Below are 25,019 nucleotides of genomic sequence, written 5' to 3'. Positions count from 1 at the left end.
AAAATTATGATAAAACATGTCTTCCTCATTTCACTAATTAGTGATAGCTTCATTCGTACTATTCGAGTAATCGAATTATTTTATCTGTATTACTCAATGATGATAAAACTCTATTTATCAGCTCATACTCGTCATGAAAACATTTTTATTGTTAACCATGAGGACCACACTCAAATTTTGGGACGAAATTTCATTAACGGGTAGGTACTGTGACGACAAGGAAATTTCTGACCAAATTTAAATCTAATCTTTATATGTTTCTGACACGATGAGCAAAGCCTGTAGAGTTGAGTCTCAAAAATGTTGAACTGCTTATATATTCAATTGACCATCGACTGCTCTTGACAATTCACGAACAATAAATTTTAAATAGATACGTGTGTATATATATACATATATATATATATATATATATATATATATATATATATATATATATATATATATATATATATATATATATATATATATATATATATATATATATGTATATATGTATATATAAATAATAATTGAAAATGTAATTGAAATTATTATATGTTGTTATTTTTTAAAATTATGTAAAATAAAATAAAAATATGATATTATGATAATTATTATTTAAAATATATCTATGTATATAAAGAAAGTATATTAAAAGTATATTTTGTGATTTCGAATCTAGTTAGTAAACGAAGATAACACTCAATTGCCATTCGATCGATAATTAAAACAAGTTAAAAAGAACTTATGTGATTTTAAAATAAACGGTGATCCAAAAATGAGTTTTATAAATTATAGGCATAATAATAATATACTTAGAAGTTATGATAACTATATTTTACTTGGGGTTGGGAGTGGATAATTAATGTAATTTTTTATTCAATAATTAATGACTAAATTTTATACCATAATGACCAGAATAATTGAATATATTTAATTTAAAAATTTGGGATTTTTCTGAAAATCTTTTATCCGCCCCTAATTATCAACGGGATACGAAATCATATCTTAATGAAAACTGTCGGCCAACAAAATGCAGTTGAATTACTATTGGTGAATCACGTTTTGGAATTTTGAATAATTTGTTTTGCTACTATGTTTGTTCTCTCTAATAAAATCACATTATATATTTACACGTACATGTGATTCTGATATTCACAAAACACAATATCTTTGACTTTTGAAAAACAAGACTCAACCAACTACTACTTGATATGTTTAACTTTATATATAGTTAGTCAAGGATAAAACCCACTAGTGCTTTTGCTTTCTGATTTAAGCACGATACATACATGCATTCTATATATATCTCTAACATTTTTTTCCTACTTAACTTCACCCCACAAGCATCACAACCCACTGAAGATATATGCATCAACACTATGCCTTATTTTATATATTATTTCCTCTTTTCAAATTTACACTAAAAATGGCACTAGTTTTACCTTTTGGTTCGACATATACACATACATATATTTCCTCTTCATATCTCCTACATGTTATTCAATATCATTATCTTCACCAAACATGAAATGTCCCGTTCTTATTGATTAAAAATGTTCCATATTAATTGATTTCGTTGCGAGGTTTTTGACCTCTATATGAGACGTTTTTCAAAGACTGCATTCATTTTAAAACAAACCATAACCTTTATTTCATCAATAAAGGTTTAAAAATCTTTACGTAGATTATCAAATAATGATAATCTAAAATATCCTGTTTAGACACGACCATTACATAATGGTTTACAATACAAATATGTTACAACAAAATAAGTTTCTTGAATGCAGTTTTTACACAATAACATACAAGCATGGACTCCAAATCTCGTCTTTATTTAAGTATGCGACAGTGGAAGCTCTTAATAATCACCTGAGAATAAACATGCTTAAAACATCAACAAAAATGTTGGTGAGTTATAGGTTTAACCTATATATATCAAATCATAATAATAGACCACAAGATTTCATATTTCAATACACATCCCATACATAGAGATAAAAATCATTCATATGGTGAACACCTGGTAACCGACATTAACAAGATGCATATATAAGAATATCCCCATCATTCCGGGACACCCTTCGGATATGATATAAATTTCAAAGTACTAAAGCATCCGGTACTTTGGATGGGGTTTGTTAGGCCCAATAGATCTATCTTTAGGATTCGCGTCAATTAGGGTGTCTGTTCCCTAATTCTTAGATTACCAGACTTAATAAAAAGGGGCATATTCGATTTTGATAATTCAACCATAGAATGTAGTTTCACGTACTTGTGTCTATTTTTTAAATCATTTATAAAACCTGCATGTATTCTCATCCCAAAAATATTAGATTTTAAAAGTGGGACTATAACTCACTTTCACAGATTTTTACTTCGTCGGGAAGTAAGACTTGGCCACTGGTTGATTCACGAACCTATAACAATATATACATATATATCAAAGTATGTTCAAAATATATTTACAACACTTTTAATATATTTTGATGTTTTAAGTTTATTAAGTCAGCTGTCCTCGTTAGTAACCTACAACTAGTTGTCCACAGTTAGATGTACAGAAATAAATCGATAAATATTATCTTGAATCAATCCACGACCCAGTGTATACGTATCTCAGTATTGATCACAACTCAAACTATATATATTTAGGAATCAACCTCAACCCTGTATAGCTAACTCCAACATTCACATATAGAGTGTCTATGGTTGTTCCGAAATATATATAGATGTGTCGACATGATAGGTCGAAACATTTTATACGTGTCTATGGTATCTCAAGATTACATAATATATAATACAAGTTGATTAAGTTATGGTTGGAATAGATTTGTTACCAATTTTCACGTAGCTAAAATGAGAAAAATTATCCAATCTTGTTTTACCCATAACTTCTTCATTTTAAATCCGTTTTGAGTGAATAAAATTGCTATGGTTTCATATTGAACTCTATTTTATGAATCTAAACAGAAAAAGTATAGGTTTATAGTTGGAAAAATAAGTTACAAGTCATTTTTGTAAAGGTAGTCATTTCAGTCGAAAGAACGACGTCTAGATGACCATTTTAGAAAACATACTTCCACTTTGAGTTTAACCATAATTTTTGGATATAGTTTCATGTTCATAATAAAAATCATTTTCTAAAAATAACAACTTTTAAATCAAAGTTTATCATAGTTTTTAATTAACTAACCCAAAACAGCCCGCGTTGTTACTACGACGGCGTAAATCCGGTTTTACGGTGTTTTTCGTGTTTCCAGGTTTTAAATCATTAAGTTAGCATATCATATAGATATAGAACATGTGTTTAGTTGATTTTAAAAGTCAAGTTATAAGGATTAACTTTTGTTTGCGAACAAGTTTAGAATTAACTAAACTATGTTCTAGTGATTACAAGTTTAAACCTTCGAATAAGATAGCTTTATATGTATGAATCAAATGATGTTATGAACATCATTACTACCTTAAGTTCCTTGGATAAACCTACTAGAAAATAGAAAAATGGATCTAGCTTCAACGGATCCTTGGATGGCTCGAAGTTCTTGAAGCAGAATCATGACACGAAAACAAGTTCAAGTAAGATCATCACTTGAAATAAGATTGTTATAGTTATAGAAATTGAACCAAAGTTTGAATATGATTATTACCTTGTATTACAATGATAACCTACTGTAAGAAACAAAGATTTCTTGAGGTTGGATGATCACCTTACAAGATTGGAAGTGAGCTAGCAAACTTGAAAGTATTCTTGATTTTATGTAACTAGAACTTGTAGAATTTATGAAGAACACTTAGAACTTGAAGATAGAACTTGAGAGAGATCAATTATATGAAGAAAATTGAAGAATGAAAGTGGTTGTAGGTATTTTTGGTCGTTGGTGTATGGATTAGATATAAAGGATATGTAATTTTGTTTTCATGTAAATAAGTCATGAATGATTACTCATATTTTTGTAATTTTATGAGATATTTCATGCTAGTTGCCAAATGATGGTTCCCAAATGTGTTAGGTGACTCACATGGGCTGCTAAGAGCTGATCATTGGAGTGTATATACCAATAGTACATACATCTAAAAGCTGTGTATTGTACGAGTACGAATACGGGTGCATACGAGTAGAATTGTTGATGAAACTGAACGAGGATGTAATTGTAAGCATTTTTGTTAAGTAGAAGTATTTTGATAAGTGTATTGAAGTCTTTCAAAAGTGTATAAATACATATTAAAACACTACATGTATATACATTTTAACTGAGTCGTTAAGTCATCGTTAGTCGTTACATGTAAGTGTTGTTTTGAAACCTTTAGGTTAACGATCTTGTTAAATGTTGTTAACCCAATGTTTATAATATCAAATGAGATTTTAAATTATTATATTATCATGATATTATCATGTATGAATATCTCTTAATATGATATATATACATTAAATGTCTTTACAACGATAATCGTTACATATATGTCTCGTTTAAAAATCATTAAGTTAGTAGTCTTGTTTTTACATATGTAGTTCATTGTTAATATACTTAATGATATGTTTACTTATCATAGTATCATGTTAACTATATATATATATCCATATATATTTCATCATATAGTTTTTACAAGTTTTAACGTTCGTGAATCACCGGTCAACTTGGGTGGTCAATTGTCTATATGAAACATATTTCAATTAATCAAGTCTTAACAAGTTTGATTGCTTAACATGTTGGAAACATTTAATCATGTAAATATCAATCTCAATTAATATTTATAAACATGGAAAAGTTCGGGTCACTACAAAATAAAAGCCAGAAAACTATCACATATCATATTTTCATTCTTTTCTCTGCCATCAAGTCATATATCAATTTATGTTTCTGTTTCCAATCTGTTGAATACCCGAAACGAGACCACTCGACCAACATGTACCACCGACTACACAACCATCAAAACCACCACTATGAAAACAAACCACACCCTTGTATCCACCTTTCTTTCTTGAATGACTAATAACCAAACCATCCTAACATGGTTACTACTCGTTTATTGCTGTTTCATGTGTTATTTGAACCCAACTTGTATCACCTTCTCCAACCCGTCTTACCTATCTCTCTCTCTTATTTTTACAACCTATCACCGTCACCCTAGCTCCACCACCAAACGAGCCACAACCGCATGGACAACCATCACCAATATCGTTGTGTTTTCTTTTTCTTTTTCTTTCTGTGATCGAGCAAACAAAACAAAACACCACCATCACCCTACAGATCACTAGCGACTGCTGCAAACCAGAATTTTAGAGTGCTCTTTTAATGGATAGAGTGGTCCACGTAATTAGAAGGAGACGTTAGCAGCGTAAAATTTTGGCCGAAATTGATTGGTGAACTAGAAGGCTAAAGGGTTTGATTGTTGGATCCTTAATTCTGTTAGGTTGTAATGCGTTTTTGGCTATTGGGCTAAACAAAATAATGGATCATTTAATCCTTTAATGATTCTACAAACTTGGGCCGAATTCTTTTTAGTTTATGTATTGGCCTGTTATAAAATTCTTGTTGGGCCGAACTACACAAAGGCTTGTGGATTGTAAACAGACAAATAACGGGCTATATAGAAGTAGGTTACAATTTAAAACAGAAAAGGAGAAGTAGAGCAGTTGGTTAAGGTGTGTTAGTGGGTGAGCGAGATGTCTTGGGTTCGAGCCTTGTCTGAGGCATTATTTTTAGGGAAGAAGCTTTTAAAGGTAGTTTCAAGTATTATTATTTTTATTGTTGTTATTATTATTAATTATTGTTGTTATTAGGTTAATTATTATTATCACTAATATTAGAAATATGATTTTTAGTATAATTAATAGTATTATCATTATTATTAACACTTATATTATTATTTTTATCATTATTATTATTAGTATTATTAATGTATTAAACAAAGATTTCTACATAAAAATATATTTATGACATAAAACATAACTACATTAATATCAATATTACATATTATTTTAAATAATATTTTAATGGGTAATTTATATATAAAAATTTAATATGATAAGTATTAGTTATATAAAACATATAGATTAAATATAAATTTATATATATAACATATAATATAACAAGTATACTATTAATAATTATATATATAAAATTGTACGATTACTATTTGGTGTTAATAGATATACAATTGATATAGGTTCGTGAATCCAAGGCCAAACCCTGCATTGTTCAATTTAGTCATATGTATTTTTACTACAAAATACAGTATGGTGAGTTCATTTTATTCCCTTTTACTCTTTACATTTTTGGGACTGAGAATAAATGCGCTAATTTTACAACTGCTTTATTAAATGCTTTTGAAATACGTTTTGAACTACGAATACATGAAATGCTTTTATAAATGTTTGACGAGATAGACACAAGCAAAACATTCCTCGAATGAATTATGTGGACGTGATAATTGCCACAATTGATATGAATATTTTTTCCCTGATTATTATTGCTTGGTAACCTAAGAATTAGGGAACATCACTAATTTTGAGAATTAGTGCACGCCTAATTGACGCGAATCCTAAAGGTAGCTACCGGGTTTAACACCCCCACCCAGAATGTTCACTAGACGAAAGGGCTAGTGGGCGTGGTGTTTAGTACTTCGAAGTTTATATGATTATTATACAGACGAGATGTTCTGTTTTGGGGATATTATTATGAGCATTATATGTTAAGGTCGTTACCAAGCCAAGCTATGAAAACAATGAAAAGTGAATGTTATGTATCGAGAGAATGATTTTATACACAGGTTATGTGTATGTTATTTTGTGTACGAGATATGTGTACGGTTACTAAGATTTATGAAAGATGATTTTGTACACGAGAAAGGTGTACTGTATTTAAAAGATATCGCATGTACATTACAGGTGGGTATAGGATTCGGGCCCATTTGTACCATGCAGGATTTAAATCTTGTGGTCTATCAAAATGATAAATTTTACTGTTTTATGATAAACCTATGAACTCACCAACCTTTTGGTTGACACTTTAAAGCATGTTTATTCTCAGGTATGAAAGAAATCTTTAGCTGTGCATTTGCTCATATTAGAGATATTACTTGGAGTCATTCATGACATATTTCAAAATACGTTGCATTCGAGTCGTTGAGTTCATCAATATTATTATTAAGTCAATTATAGTTGGAGGTATTATAAAATAGTATGCTTGCTGTCAACTTTCGATGTAAAGAAAGTTTGTCTTTTAAAAACGAATGCAATGTTTGTAAAATGTATTATATATAGGTCAATTACCTCGCGATGTAATCAACTATTGTGAATCGTTTATATTGTATATGAACGGGTCATTTCATAAGAGGGGATCTACTGGACTGTAGTGACTCGAATTTTTCCATGTTTATATATATATATTAAATGAAATTGTTATTTACATGATTAAGTGTTTCCAACATGTTAAGCAATCAAACTTGTTAAGACTTGATTAATTGAAATAGGTTTCATATAGACAATTGACCACCCAAGTTGAACGGTGATTCACGAACGTTAAAACTTGTAGAAACTATATGATGACATATATATGGATATATATATAGTTAATATGATATTATGATAAGTAAACATATCATTAAGTATATTAACAATGAACTACATATGTAAAAACAAGACTACTAACTTAATGATTTTGAAACGAGACATATATGTAACGATTATCGTTGTAACGACATTTAATGTATATATATCATATTAAGAGATATTTATACATCATAATATCATGATAATATAATAATTTAAAATCTCATTTGATATTATAAACATTGGGTTAACAACACTTAACAAGATCGTTAACCTAAAGGTTTCAAAACAACACTTACATGTAACGACTAACGATGACTTAACGACTCAGTTAAAATGTATATACATGTAGTGTTTTAATATGTATTCATACACTTTTGAAAGACTTCAAGACACTTATCAAAATACTTCTACTTAACAAAAATGCTTACAATTACATCCTCGTTCAGTTTCATCAACAATTCTACTCGTATGCACCCGTATTCGTACTCGTACAATACACAGCTTTTAGATGTATGTACTATTGGTATATACACTCTAATGATCAGCTCTTAACAGCCCATGTGAGTCACCTAACACATGTGAGAACCATAATTTGGCAACTAGCATGAAATATCTCATAAAATTACAAAAATATGAATAATCATTCATGACTTATTTACATGAAAACAAAATTACATATCCTTTATATCTAATCCATACACCAATGACCAAAAACACCTACAAACACTTTCATTCTTCAATTTTCTTCATCTAATTGATCTCTCTCAAGTTCTATCTTCAAGTTCTAAGTGTTCTTCATAAATTCCAAAAGTTCTAGTTTCATAAAATCAAGAATACTTCCAAGATTGCAAGTTTACTTCCAAGTTTTCTAAATCCATTCCAAGTAATCATCCAAGATCAAGAAACCTTTGTTACTTACAGTAGGTTATCTTTCTAATACAAGGTAATAATCATATTCAAACTTTAATTAAATTTCTATAACTATAACAATCTTATTTCGAGTGAAAATCTTACTTGAAATTGTTTTCGTGTCATGATTCTGCTACAAGAACTTTCAAGCCATCCAAGGATCCTTTGAAGCTAGATCCATTTTTCTCATTTCTAGTAGGTTTATCCAAGGAACTTAAGGTAGTAATTATGTTCATAACATCATTCGATTCATACATAAAAAGTTGTTTTATTCAACGTTATAAACTTGTAATCACTAGAACATAGTTTAGTTAATTCTAAACTTGTTCGCAAATAAAGTTAATCCTTCTAACTACACTTTTAAAATCCACTAAACACATGTTCTATATCTATATGATATGCTAACTTAATGATTTAAAACCCGAAAACACGATAAACACCATAAAACTGGATATACGCCGTCGTAGTAAAACCGGGGGCTGTTTTGGTTGGGATAATTAAAAGCTAAGAAGAACTTTGATTTAAAAGCTATACTTCTGTAAAAATGATTTTTCTTATGAACATGAAACTATATCCAAAAATCATGGTTAAACTCAAAGTGAAAGTATGTTTTTAAAAATGGTCATCAAGATGTCGTTCTTTCGACGGAAATGACTACCTCTTTCAAAAACGACTTGTAACTTGTATTTCCGACTAAAACTTATACTTTTTCTATTTAGATTCATAAAGTTAAGTTCAATACGAAACCGTGGCCACTGGAATCACTCAAAACGGATTAGAAACGAAGAAATGGCGAGTAAAACAAGATTGATAAAAACTACTCATTTTACCTATGTGAAAGTTAATAATAAATCTTTTCCAACCATAACCTAATCAACTTATATTGTATATTATGTAATCTTGAGATACCATAGACACGTATACAATGTTTCGACCTATCATATCGACCCATCTATATATATATTGCGGAACAACCATAGACACTCTATATGTGAATGTTGGAGTTAGCTATACAGGGTTGAGGTTGATTCCAAAATATATATATAGTTTGAGTTGTGATCAATACTGAGATATGTATACACTGGGTCGTGGATTGATTCAAGATAATATTGATCGATTTATTTCTGTACATCTAACTGTGGACAACTAGTTGTAGGTTACTAACGAGGACAGCTGACTTAATAAACTTAAAACATCAAAATGTATTAAAAGTATTGTAAATATATTTTGAACATACTTTGATATATATGTATATATTGTTATAGGTTCGTGAATCAACCAGTGGCCAAGTCTTACTTCCCGACGAAGTAAAAATCTGTGAAAGTGAGTTATAACCCCACTTTTAAAATCTAATATTTTTGGGATGAGAATACATGTAGGTTTTATAAATGATTTACAAAATAGACACAAGTACGTGAAACTACATTCTATGGTTGAATTATCGAAATAGAATATGCCCCTTTTTATTAAGTCTGGTAATCTAAGAATTAGGGAACAGACACCCTAATTGACGCGAATCCTAAAGATAGATCGATTGGGCCTAACAAACCCCATCCAAAGTACCGGATACTTTAGTACTTCAAAATTTATATCATATCCGAAGGGTGTCCCGGAATGATGGGGATATTCTTATATATGCATCTTGTTAATGTCGGTTACCAGGTGTTCACCATATGAATGATTTTTATCTCTCTGTATGGGATGTGTATTGAAATATGAAATCTTGTGGTCTATTGTTATGATTTGATATATATAGGTTAAACCTATAACTCACCAACATTTTTGTTGACGTTTTAACCATGTTTATTCTCAGGTGATTATTAAGAGTTTTCGCTGTTGCATACTTAAATAAGGACAAGATTTGGAGTCCATGCTTGTATGATATTGTGTAAAAACTGCATTCAAAAAACTTATTTCGTTGTAACATATTTGTATTGTAAACCATTATGTAATAGTTGTGTGTAAACAGGATATTTTAGATTATCATTATTTGATAATCTACGTAAAGCTTTTTAAACCTTTATTGATGAAATAAAGGTTATGGTTTGTTTTAAAATGAATGCAGTCTTTGAAAAACGTCTCATATAGAGGTCAAAACCTCGCAACGAAATCAATTAATATGGAACATTTTTAATCAATAAGAACGGGAAATTTCAGTTGGTATCCGAGCGTTGGTCTTAGAGAACCAGAATTTTGCATTAGTGTGTCTTATTGAGTTTGTTAGGATGCATTAGTGAGTCTGGACTTCGACCGTGTTTACTTGAAAAATGATTGCTTAACAATTTTTGTTGGAAACTATATATTTTTAACATGTGAATATTATGTGATATATTAATCTCTTAACGCGTTTGATATTATGTGATAGATGTCTACCTCTAGAACAAGTCCCATTGAGTCACCTAATAATAATGAAGAGTCAAATGTAAATTAGAATGATTCGTGGACTGATTCACAAGTTCTCGAAGAGGAACCAGAAGAAGAGTCGGAACCGGAAGAAGAATCGGAACCGGAAGAAGAAATAGAACCAGTGGGGGAAATAATAAAACGGTTAAGTAGAAGAAAATCCTCAACCAACCGACCAAAGTTAATTGTGGTCAATGGTGTTTCCGCCAAGGAAGCAAAGTATTGGGAGGATTACCAATTCTCCGATGAATCGGATCCCGACAAGGATTCCGATGATGTTATAGAAATTACCCCAACACAATTTAATAAGGCAAAAGAGAACAATAAGGGAAAGGGCATAAAAATAGAGAAATTTGATTCCAAACCCAATGAACTTTATATGTATCGTCAACACTCGTATTTCTTAAGTTGTGACAATAACCCGGGAACCTCTAAACCACCAGGTTTTTCTAAACCAATGTGGAAAACGACGGCTCGTATTAGGGGAACATCATATATCCCTAGAAACTTGGCAAAACGAACCAAAACCGAAGAAGAAGAAATGAGCGAGTCGGAATAAGATAGTTGTATTCGTGTGGTGTAATATATGTAATATAGTGTGCTTATACTTTATGATATATGTAAAAATTGCTTGTATTAATAAGTATTTTTTTTATGAATCTAACTCTTGTCTATTTTACAGTATAAAAACACAAAATGGATAGACAACCCAATATTTTAAGAGACCTACCCGGAGACATGATTGATGAAATCTTGTCTAGAGTCGGTCAGAATTCCTCGGCATAACTATTTAAGGCGAGATCAGTTTGTAAGACATTCGAAGAACGTTTCAAGAATGCCTTGGTTTATAAGAGACTTTCGTTTGAAAGATGGGGGATATCACATTGGGAAACCCATAAGTTACGATGTGTTTACTTTGACGCATATATTGCGGGGAACCCAAGTGCTATTTTACGCAACGGGTTAAGAAATTATTTTGACTCAATGTATCCGAACATAGGACTTCATGATTTAGAAAAAGCGGCTAACATGCAACATAAAGAAGCATGTTATGCTTACGGGTTAGTAATGTTCGCTTCTCACCAAAGTGAGAACAAGAACATCGGGCTACAACTATTAAACAAAACATTTCCACAAGTAACGGAGTCAGTAGTTGGGGTGAGAAACAAGGTTTTTAGATTGTTACGGGACTGTTGAACATTACGTAACCCTCGTCCCTTTGACAACGTTACAACACGCTGTCTTATCAACGGCCATAACGGTTATGTTCCACAAGACCAAGGATGGAAAGTAGTCCTAGTAAAACCAGAATGCATGACTTGTTTCTGGACGTATGAATTATGTGTCTTTATTGCCTTTGCTGAACAACTTGTGTACTAGCTAGAATTATCTTCACAACTATCTTGTATCAAAGTTATTGTGTGCTATATTTCATGCTTTATGTAAAATAAGCGGTATTGTAAGTTTGTAAAATATTGTATAAAAGTTTGAACGCGAAATATTATTATAATCAGTTTTTCATATAGAATTGTAGTAGTTGAATTGTATATTATCTACTAAGTATGAACTTAACGGGTAGGTACTACCCGAATTTAAACTTATAAAACGCTAATATGAAGAAAAAGCTTTTATAAATGAGTTCATATTATGCTATGAAATACTATTAACTACTCTTAATATTATGTATGATTAACTTGTTCCATTTAACTATTTTGAAGGAAATGGCACCGACTACTCGACACACCGTGAATATGAATGAAGAGGAATTCCGTACTTTTCTAGCTTCAAACATAGCCGCAGTACAGGCTGCGCTACATACCAACAATAACCTTGGATTTAGCAGTACAGGAAATCGTGTAGGATGTACCTACAAAGAATTCACTGCCTGCAAACCTTTGGAATTTGATGGAACCGAAGGACCGATCGGATTGAAACGGTGGACCGAGAAGGTCGAATCGGTGTTTGCCATAAGTAAGTGTACTGAAGAGGACAAAGTGAAGTACGCTACGCATACCTTCATAGGTTCTGCGTTAACATGGTGGAATACCTATCTAGAGCAAGTGAGACAAGATGATGCTTACGCACTACCGTGGTCAGCATTCAAGCACTTGATGAACGAGAAGTACCGTCCCAGAACCGAGGTCAATAAGCTCAAGACAGAACTTAGAGGGTTACGAACCTAAGGATTTGATATTACCACGTACGAAAGACGATTCACAAAATTATGCCTATTGTGTCCGGGAGCGTTCGAAGATGAGGAAGAGAAGATCGACGTGTTTGTGAAAGGATTACCGGAAAGAATCCAAGAAGATATAAGTTCACACGAGCCCGCCTCCATACAACAGGCATGTAGAATGGCTCACAAACTAGTGAACCAGATTGAAGAAAGAATTAAAGAACAGACTGCTGAAGAGGCCAATGTGAAGCAAGTCAAAAGAAAGTGGGAGGAAAACGGTGATAAGAATCACCAATATAACACCAACAGCAATTACAACAATAATCACAACAACTATCCCAACAATCGCAACATCAATCGCAACATCAATCGCAACTACAACAAACGGCCCAACAACAACAACAACAACAACAACAACAACAACTACAACAATCATCCCAACAACAATAATAACCGCAACAACAATAACAATCAGAAGCAGCTATGCCAAAGGTGTGAAAAGTATCACTCGGGGTTCTGCACCAAATTTTGCAACAAGTGTAAAAGAAATGGTCATAGCGCGGTGAAGTGTGAGGTCTACGGACCAGGGGTTAACAGAACGAAAGGAACAAATGGTGTCAGAACTAGTAATGGCGGAGCAAGTAGTGTCGGAGCAAGTTATGCCAATGTAGTTTGTTATAAATATGGAAAACCGGACCACATTATTAGAAATTGCCCGAATCAGGAGAACACGAATGGACAAGACCGCGGAAGAGTTTTCAATATTAATGCGGCAGAGGCACAGGAAGACCCGGAGCTTGTTACGGGTACGTTTCTTATTGACAATAAATCTGCTTACGTTTTATTTGATTCGGATGCGGATAGAAGCTATATAAGTAGAGATTTTTGTGCTAAATTAAGTTGTCCATTGACGCCTTTGGATAGTAAATTTTTACTCGAATTAGCAAATGGTAAATTAATTTCAGCAGATAATATATGTCGGAATCGAGAAATTAAACTGGTTAGCGAAACATTTAAGATTGACTTGATACCAGTAGAGTTAGGGAGTTTTGATGTGATAATCGGTATGGACTGGTTGAAAGAAGTGAAAGCAGAGATTGTTTGTTACAAATATGCAATTCGCATTATACGAGAAAAAGGAAAACCCTTAATGGTGTACGGAGAAAAGGGCAACACGAAGCTACATCTTATTAGTAATTTGAAGGCACAAAAACTAATAAGAAAAGGTTGCTATGCTGTTCTAGCACACGTCGAGAAAGTACAAACTGAAGAAAAGAGCATCAATGATGTTCCCGTCGCAAAAGAATTTCCCGATGTATTTCCGAAAGAATTACCGGGATTACCCCCACATCGATCCGTTGAATTTCAAATAGATCTTGTACCAGGAGCTGCACCAATAGCTCGTGCTCCTTACAGACTCGCACCCAGCGAGATGAAAGAACTACAAAGCCAATTACAAGAACTTTTAGAGCGTGGTTTCATTCGACCAAGCACATCACCGTGGGGAGCTCCTGTTTTGTTTGTCAAGAAGAAAGATGGTACATTCAGGTTGTGTATCGACTACTGAGAGTTGAACAAACTTACCATCAAGAACCGCTACCCACTACCGAGAATCGACGACTTATTTGATCAACTACAAGGCTCGTCTGTTTATTCAAAGATTGACTTACGTTCCGGGTATCATCAAATGCGGGTGAAAGAAGATGATATTCCAAAGACTGCTTTCAGAACATGTTACGGTCATTACGAGTTTCTGGTCATGCCGTTTGGTTTAACTAATGCACCAGCTGTGTTCATGGACCTTATGAACCGAGTGTGTAGACCATACCATGACAAGTTTGTCATTGTTTTCATTGATGACATACTTATTTACTCAAAGAATGACCAAGAACACGGTGAACATTTGAGAAAGGTGTTAGAAGTATTGAGGAAGGAAGAATTGTACGCTAAATTTTCAAAGTGTGCATTTTGGTTGGAAGAAGTTCAATTCCTCGGTCACATAGTGAACAAAGAAGGTATTAAGGTGGATCCGACAAAGATAGAAACTTTTGAAAAGTGGGAAACCCCGAAAACTCCGAAACACATACGCCAGTTTTTAGGACTAGCTGGTTACTACAGAAGGTTCATCCAAGACTTTTCCAGAATAGCAAAACCCTTGACTGCATTAACGCATAAAGGGAAGAAATTTGAATGGAAGGATGAACAAGAGAAAGTGTTTCAGTTATTGAAGAAAAAGCTAACTACGGCACCTATATTGTCATTGCCTGAAGGGAATGATGATTTTGTGATTTATTGTGACGCATCATAGCAAGGTCTCGGTTGTGTATTAATGCAACGAACGAAGGTGATTGCTTATGCGTCTAGACAATTGAAGATTCACGAACAAAATTATACGACGCATGATTTGGAATTAGGCGCGGTTGTTTTTGCATTAAAGACTTGGAGGCACTACTTATATGGGGTCAAAAGTATTATATATACCGACCACAAAAGTCTTCAGCACATATTTAATCAGAAACAACTGAATATGAGGCAGCGTAGGTGGATTGAATTGTTGAATGATTATGACTTTGAGATTCGTTACCACCCGGGGAAGGCAAATGTGGTAGCCGACGCCTTGAGCAGGAAGGACAGAGAACCCATTCGAGTAAAATCTATGAATATAATGATTCACAATAACCTTACTACTCAAATAAAGGAGGCGCAACAAGGAGTTCTAAAAGAGGGAAATTTAAAGGATGAAATACCCAAAGGATCGGAGAAGCATCTTAATATTCGGGAAGACGGAACCCGGTATAGGGCTGAAAGGATTTGGGTACCAAAATTTGGAGATATGAGAGAAATGGTACTTAGAGAAGCTCATAAAACCAGATACTCAATACATCCTGGAACGGGGAAGATGTACAAGGATCTCAAGAAACATTTTTGGTGGCCGGGTATGAAAGCCGATGTTGCTAAATACATAGGAGAATGTTTGATGTGTTCTAAGGTCAAAGCTGAGCATCAGAAACCATCAGGTCTACTTCAACAACCCGAAATCCCGGAATGGAAATGGAAAAATATTACCATAGATTTCATCACTAAATTGCCAAGGACTGCAAGTGGTTTTGATACTATTTGGGTAATAGTTGATTGTCTCACCAAATCAGCATACTTCCTGCCAATAAGAGAAGATGACAAGATGGAGAAGTTAGCACAACTGTATTTGAAGGAAGTCATCTTCAGACATGGAATACCAATCTCTATTATCTCTGATAGGGATGGCAAATTTATTTCAAGATTCTGGCAGACATTACAGCAAGCATTAGGAACTCGTCTAGACATGAGTACTGCCTATCATCCACAAACTAATGGGCAGAGCGAAAGGACGATACAAACGCTTGAAGACATGCTACGAGCATGTGTTATTGATTTCGGAAACAGTTGGGATCGACATCTACTGTTAGCAGAATTTTCCTACAACAACAGCTACCATTCAAGCATTGAGATGGCGCCGTTTGAAGCACTTTATGGTAGAAAGTGCAGGTCTCCAATTTGTTGGAGTGAAGTGGGGGATAGACAGATTACGGGTCCGGAGATAATACAAGAAACTACCGAGAAGATTATCCAAATTCAACAACGGTTGAAAACCGCCCAAAGTCGACAAAAGAGCTACGCCGAAATTAAAAGAAAAGATATAGAATTTGAAATTGGAGAGATGGTCATGCTTAAGGTTGCACCTTGGAAAGGTGTTGTTCGATTTGGTAAACGAGGGAAATTAAATCCAAGGTATATTGGACCATTCAAGATTATTGATCGTGTCGGACCAGTAGCTTACCAACTTGAGTTACCTCAACAACTCGCGGCTGTACATAACACTTTCCACGTCTCGAATTTGAAGAAATGTTTTGCTAAAGAAGATCTCACTATTCCATTAGATGAAATCCAAATCAACGAAAAACTTCAATTCATCGAAGAACCCGTCGAAATAATGGATCGTGAGGTTAAAAGACTTAAGCAAAACAAGATACTAATTGTTAAGGTTCGATGGAATGCTCGTAGAGGACCCGAGTTCACCTGGGAATGAGAATATCAGATGAAGAAGAAATACCCGCATTTATTTCCAGAAGATACGTCAACACCTCCAACTACTAAAAATTTCGGGACGAAATTTATTTAACGGGTAGGTACTGTAGTGACCCGAATTTTTCCATGTTTATATATATATTAAATGAAATTGTTATTTACATGATTACGTGTTTCCAACATGTTAAGCAATCAAACTTGTTAAGACTTGATTAATTGAAATAGGTTTCATATAGACAATTGACCACCCAAGTTGAACGATGATTCACGAACGTTAAAACTTGTAAAAACTATATGATGACATATATATATATATATGGATATATATATAGTTAACATGATATTATGATAAGTAAACATATCATTAAGTATATTAACAATGAACTACATATGTAAAAACAAGACTACTAACTTAATGATTTTGAAACGAGACATATATGTAACGATTATTGTTGTAACGACATTTAATGTATATATATCATATTAAGAGATATTTATACATCATAATATCATGATAATAAAATAAATTAAAATCTCATTTGATATTATAAACATTGGGTTAATAACACTTAACAAGATCGTTAACCTAAAGGTTTCAAAACAACACTTACATGTAACGACTAACGATGACTTAACGACTCAGTTAAAATGTATATAGATGTAGTGTTTTAATATTTATTCATACACTTTTGAAAGACTTCAAGACACTTATCAAAATACTTCTACTTAACAAAAATGCTTACAATTACATCCTCGTTCAGTTTCATCAACAATTCTACTCGTATGCGCCAGTATTCGTACTCGTACAATACACAGCTTTTAGATGTATGTACTATTGGTATATACACTCCAATGATCAGCTCTTAGCAGCCCATGTGAGTCACCTAACACATGTGGGAACTATCATTTGGCAACTAGCATGAAATATCTCATAAAATTAAAAAAATATGAGTAATCATTCATGACTTATTTACATGAAAACAAAATTACATATCCTTTATATCTAATTCATACACCAACTACCAAAAACACCTACAAACACTTTCATTCTTCAATTTTCTTCATCTAATTGATCTCTCTCAAGTTCTATCTTCAAGTTCTAAGTGTTCTTCATAAAGTCCAAAAGTTCTAGTTTCATAAAATCAAGAATACTTCCAAGATTGCAAGTTTACTTCCAAGTTTTCTAAATCTATTCCAAGTAATCATCCAAGATCAAGAAACCTTTGTTACTTACAGTAGGTTATCTTTATAATACAATGTAATAATCATATTCAAACTTTAATTCAATTTCTATAACTATAACAATCTTATTTCGAGTGGAAATCTTACTTGAAATTGTTTTCGTGTCATGATTCTGCTTCAAGAAATTTCAAGCCATCCAAGGATCCTTTGAAGCTAGATTCATTTTTCTCATTTCCAGTAGGTTTATCCAAGGAACTTGAGGTAGTAATGATGTTCATAACATCATTCAATTCATACATAAAAAGTTGTCTTATTCAACGCTATAAACTTGTAATCACTAGAACATAGTTTAGTTAATTCTAAACTTATTCGCAAATAAAGTTAATCCTTCTAACTAGACTTTTAAAATCAACTAAACACATGTTCTATATCTATATGATATGCTAACTTAATGATTTAAAACCCGGAAACACGATAAACACCATAAAACTGGATATACGCCGTCGTAGTAAAACCGGGGGCTGTTTTGGTTGGGATAATTAAAAGCTAAGAAGAACTTTGATCTAAAAGCTATACTTCTGGAAAAATAATTTTTCTTATGAACATGAAACTATATCCAAAAATCATGGTTAAACTCAAAGTGAACGTATGTTTTTCAAAATGGTCATCAAGATGTCGTTCTTTCGACGGAAATGACTACCTCTTTCAAAAACGACTTGTAACTTGTATTTGCGACTACAAACTTATACTTTTTCTATTTAGATTCATAAAGTTAAGTTCAATACAAAATCGTGGCCACTGGAATCACTCAAAACGGATTAGAAACGAAGAAATGGCGAGTAAAACAAGATTGATAAAAACTACTCATTTTACCTACGTGAAAGTTAGTAATAAATCTATTCCAACCATAACCTAATCAACTTATATTGTATATTATGTAATCTTGAGATACCATAGACACGTATACAATGTTTCGACCTATCATGTCGACCCATCTATATATATATTGCGGAACAACCATAGACACTCTATATGTGAATGTTGGAGTTAGCTATACAGGGTTGAGGTTGATTCCAATATATATATATAGTTTGAGTTGTGATCAATACTGAGATATGTATACACTGGGTCGTGGATTGATTCAAGATAATATTTATCGATTTATTTCTGTACATCTAACTGTGGACAACTAGTTGTAGGTTACTAACGAGGACAGCTGACTTAATAAACTTAAAACATCAAAATGTATTAAAAGTATTGTAATATATTTTGAACATACTTTGATATATATGTATATATTGTTATAGGTTCGTGAATCAACCAGTGGCCAAGTCTTACTTCCCGACGAAGTAAAAATCTGTGAAAGTGAGTTATAGTCCCACTTTTAAAATCTAATATTTTTGGGATGAGAATACATGCAGGTTTTATAAATGATTTACAAAATAGACACAAGTACGTGAAACTACATTCTATGGTTGAATTATCTAAATCGAATATGCCCCTTTTTATTAAGTCTGGTAATCTAAGAATTAGGGAACAAACATCCTAATTGACGCGAATCCTAAAGATAGATCTATTGAGCCTAACAAACCCCATCCAAAGTACCGGATGCTTTAGTACTTCGAAATTTTTATCATATCCGAAGGGTGTCCCGGAATGATGGGGATATTCTTATATATGCATCTTGTTAATGTCGGTTACCAGGTGTTCACCATATGAATGATTTTTATCTCTATGTATGGGATGTGTATTGAAATATGAAATCTTGTGGTCTATTGTTACGATTTGATATATATAGGTTAAACCTATAACTCACCAACATTTTTGTTGACGTTTTAAGCATGTTTATTCTCAGGTGATTATTAAGAGTTTTCGCTGTTGCATACTTAAATAAGGACAAGATTTGGAGTCCATGCTTGTATGATATTGTGTAAAAACTGCATTCAAGAAACTTATTTCGTTGTAACATATTTGTATTGTAAACCATTATGTAATAGTTGTGTGTAAACAGGATATTTTAGATTATCATTATTTGATAATCTACGTAAAGCTTTTTAAACCTTTATTGATGAAATAAAGGTTATGGTTTGTTTTAAAATAAATGCAGTCTTTGAAAAATGTCTCATATAGAGGTCAAAACCTCGCAACGAAATCAATTAATATGGATCGTTTTTAATCAATAAGAACGGGACATTTCATGGACGTTGGTACACACAAATTTGAGAGAAAATAACTATATTACTCACAAGAATAGATTACAGAGTATTACAAAACTCAAAAACAAAAACTCTCAAACTAACACACTAGAAATCTCACCACTATCTAGGATGTATTCACTCTTGGTTAGGATTACACTTAAACTCACACACACTAACTAGGTGTGATTACACTTTTCTGAATGCCATACAATGGAGGTTTGCACCTCTATTTATAGAAAGCTTTGAGGAGGTGGAAAGGTGTGAACACAAAAAATGGTAGCTAGCCGTAATTGTTTCCAATTTTGCTTCTTCCATATTAGTTGTTCAAAGTTGGTAAGCCGTCATTGTTTTCAAGTTTTCTTCTTCCACATGAGATGACGGCATCTAGAAGAAACTAGAATATGGCATCAAGATGACACGACATCTAGAAGATACTAGATTACGGCTGGAAATCATCGTTTGGGAGAGATTTAGGGTTCCAATCGATCGTTAGAAGTAGAAAATGTATGTATTTACGCTTACAACAGAACAGAACGAATGAGATTTGGGCGTATAATATATACTGGGTATGGAATGGAATTAGGGTCAGCGAGAGGGTGGTAACAGGGGTTGTACTCATGTGAAAATCGCGAAACTTAACGGAATGTATTTGAGACTAAACAAACACATTATTATTATTATTATTATTATTATTATTATTATTATTATTATTAATATATATCTATCTATAATAAGTTCTATTAAAATTTTAATATGATGATATCATAAATAAATTTTTTTCTTCAATAAAAAAATTAAAAAGAAAAAAAGAAAGAAAAAAAATTTAAGCAATTTAGATGAAATCATTAATTATTTAATTTACAATTAGAAATATCATCTTTATAATTACTCCGTATATTGGTTTCACTATACGCTCTTTCCAAATCAGAACAACCTTAGAAAGCTTCTTCTTCTTCTTTTCAGCTTAGGGTTTCTTTTTTGGGTAAAGGGTAATATACCCGGTGAAGAATGTATTAATGAATGAAAAATGTTACAATGCAGAACAAAAACGGCTTTGAGACATGCCTCACAAGCCAACGAGCCACAAGAAACGACCAAACAAAAACACTACATCAAAAAAGGTTAGGGTTTATTTTCATAACGAATCATCAGCAGCTTCTTCTTCCTTTCAGGTTAGGGTTTATTTTCTCCAAATATATTAGGGTTTATGTGTTGTTACTCTATTATTACTTCTAATCTCCGCTTTTTGTGATTTTATTGTCTAAGATTGCATATGACCTTCTTCTTAGTGGTGCTTAATTTGATGAGTTTAACTTAACAGGTTGATACAAGACTTTTCATTCGAAATTGATGTTTAAAGAGAGTTGAAAGAAATTATTGGGCATAATAATGATTGCGAAGATCGTGGAATTTTTTGGACTAGATCCTAGCAAAGTCAGGTATATATTGATTCAAAGATTTTAGTGAATTTCACTCTTAACTCTATATTCAAAAGATGTTTGATTAATTTTTATCATACTGCATCATGTATCTTATAAAAGTAACATCTCATGTGCATTCTCGGAATTTCATTTAGGGCATTTGTCTTTAAAACGATTAAATTGCATTGTTATCATATATCACACAATTCAAATAAATAAGCTTAATCTATTATTTTTTTTTTTTCTTTCTTGGGTAAGCAAGGAAACCCTCCTATGAACGAGCACATTGACTCCCCCATAGAAGGTAAAACCTCGGGTAATCAAGCCTCCCGATCGCGAGACCTGGTACCGGGTGAACTGCGCATTATGCGCACCCTCTATTCACACTCTTTTTTTGAACAATTTGACATAGCCAAGGATTGAACCCGGGTGGTGTGCTTAATCTATTTTAAACAACATTTTTTAATACTTGGTATCAAATTGCTATAAGTATGCATATGTGTTTCTAGAAATGAAGAGCAATTGAATTTAGTACCATATGTACATGTCCTCAACAAATTACATAGCAAGATTAAGTTTTTTAAAAAACACACATATGATGCACGTCAATTGTACTTGATTAAATGTTTAGGTGAAAAAGTGTTGAACATTAAGCATCGCCATTGTTTGATATTAGCTATTAAGCCTCTAAATTCGGATATGGAGTGTCTGATCATTGCTGACATTACAGATCCCGATGGCAATGCCTTAAATACATTGTAATGTAACTACTATGTTGATTAACGTTATAGCTCATATATTCAATATATACCCATTTTTAGGTTATTGTAAGATTGGTGTGATTAGAAAGGTATGATAATGTTTAGGTTCTAATATGGTGGCATATCTCTCTTCTTTGTTTGTCAAAATGTCAGTTGGATATCATGGATAGAGGAACTGATGCTAAATTATTTTACTTGGCAGAATAATTCTTCTTCGCATTGGTTATGTTGGTGTTGTCAATGTAGTCAAGACGTACATTTTCTAAAAATTATTATATACTACCCGGTGATTAGTCAAAAAGTCAAATACTGTAACATTTTTCATTTGACGATTGCTGTTGACAAATTTCATGAAGAAGTATAAAGTACCTTTCATGTATCTCTCTATCTATATGTTCTAATTTTCTCGCACCTTTTTTTTTGTCTTTTAATGAGTTCAGATTTGTGATAACCTTGGGTCTAATTTTGGTTAGGTTAAATTACTATATCATATCAATCAGCTGCCTCATCTTTTAGTTATTGATGCTACTAAAGGTACACTCAAATATCTTTATGTATACAGTGACTTACTGTAGTGATAAATAGATTGAAAGAATGTTATATATGTATTATGGTATTAAAAGAATGATTAAAGAGGTTACAAACATTGAAAGTACCTTTCTGGAGGTTTATTTTAATTTTTTTTAACTAATACAAAGTAAATAATATAAAATCACGCAAAAGCATGAGTTCTATTTGGATTTTATATTCTTGATTAGGTTGATTTTAATTGTAAGAAAGTTTAAAACAAGTCTATTTCAAACATAATAAACTTTAAAACTTGGGTATATTGGGACCCCGAAATCAAGGTCCTTCACTAAATATGAAAAACTTACTGAAAAGTAATGTGGTTGCAGGTCTCGAGCTTATGTATCTTAAGCAAGTGAATGTGGTTGCAAGTCTTGATTTGCTTCATATATAGATCCTGTATCTTCAAAAACTGGGATGAGGTTAGTCATATGCTAATTATTTTAGTTTTCAAGTAAAATTTTTGATATTTTTTTTCGGTTGATTTCATCGTCAATTCGGATATATAATCAAGTTTATCAAAAGTATGATGTGTTAAATAGTTTATGGATTTGTAGTTTCTTCATTGCAGTTAGATATAACTAACTCTAGACCCATTAGTTTTACTGTTTTGAGTGTTTTAGTACTCTGCTGTGTTTTGGTGGTGTTGTTTTATACTTTTATGAACATGTCAATATTGACCCATTTGTTTAAAATTTAAAAAAAGACTTAACAATTCAATTTTTCTGATATATTCATAAACAATTCAACTGATGTAATTAAAAAACAAAGCTGCACTTCATTAGTACATAAATTTAATGTTTTACTATTTTGTCATGCTCATAATTGTCAATATTATGTTATTATTGCATTAGATTTATTGACTTGATTACATACATAATTAGTTTTAGTAACTAACATGTGTATATACCTTTATACTCGATCTGAATTAAACCACCCAAGTCAATAGTTCTTGCTTTAATATCATTATAGTTATTTATAGTCAAGTAGCATGTGTGTATTCATAATAACGGGTTTAGTTTAGGATATTAGAATTCGAACTCACTGATTCTTATTTCTGAGGTACATTTTTTATACCAATCAAATGATGTTTTCCTTTGTTTATATATAATGATTAAACCTCTTTCATTGTACATTGTTAGTGATTTGAATTAAAGTGTGGGCTACTTGGGTTTAGGAGAAAAGATGAGTATAGTTTAACAAGTCAGAAGTTTTCCATCTTTAAGTTGAAATGGCAACGGATTGCTGATCAGGATCATGGATGCTAACAGAAAATGACATCAGCTGAAAAATTCGAGGAGCTGACATGGGATTAGTGTTGAAGGGTTTCATGATAGAGTAATAAGGTTCTCAATTTTGAATCGAAATACGAGTTGGGATGTTGGTGGTTTAATATTTTTTATACTATGTGATAAACTTAAGTTATGTAATTCATTTTATGTTATATCATTTTCAAATAAATTTTTAACAAACCCGTAATTCACGGGTCTTGGCATCTTTGATCATTTCATCAGCGGAAAACGCCAACACAAACCAAATTTACAAACAGCCCCCTAAACAATATTAACCATGCAGAATTTGCAGGGGCCAAAATTGTAGAACTAATATTCTTTTTAAAAAACTCCACCCACATTATTAACGGGTCGTATCTTTTCGCTCGCCGCGAGTTAAATTCTTTCGACACCACCGTTTAATTCGGAAAAAAATTACGAACACAACGAAACTAAGTACGCGAAATACGGACGCTTTTTAGCGAATGTTAAATATTTCGGACTATTTTTCATACATATACACGTGCGC

General features: G+C 32.3%; 1 long non-coding RNA gene across 2 annotated transcripts; it reads left to right on the top strand.

Moving 5' to 3' along the window:
- Positions 1 to 21,399: 21,399 nt before the first annotated feature.
- LOC139891652 (uncharacterized) lies at positions 21,400 to 24,633 on the top strand. Of its 2 annotated transcripts, XR_011773754.1 has the most exons (5): positions 21,400 to 21,642; positions 21,792 to 21,909; positions 23,126 to 23,186; positions 23,549 to 23,641; positions 24,362 to 24,633. It is a non-coding gene; the product is annotated as an uncharacterized lncRNA (long non-coding RNA). The 2 variants fall into 2 exon arrangements; XR_011773755.1 differs by lacking the exon at positions 23,126 to 23,186.
- Positions 24,634 to 25,019: the final 386 nt, after the last annotated feature.

This window comes from Rutidosis leptorrhynchoides, chromosome 2, assembly GCF_046630445.1.
Source record: "Rutidosis leptorrhynchoides isolate AG116_Rl617_1_P2 chromosome 2, CSIRO_AGI_Rlap_v1, whole genome shotgun sequence".
Classification (NCBI taxonomy): Eukaryota; Viridiplantae; Streptophyta; class Magnoliopsida; order Asterales; family Asteraceae; genus Rutidosis; species Rutidosis leptorrhynchoides.
The sequence above is the reverse complement of the archived record's forward strand: the minus strand, read 5'-3'. Positions and strand labels throughout refer to the sequence as shown.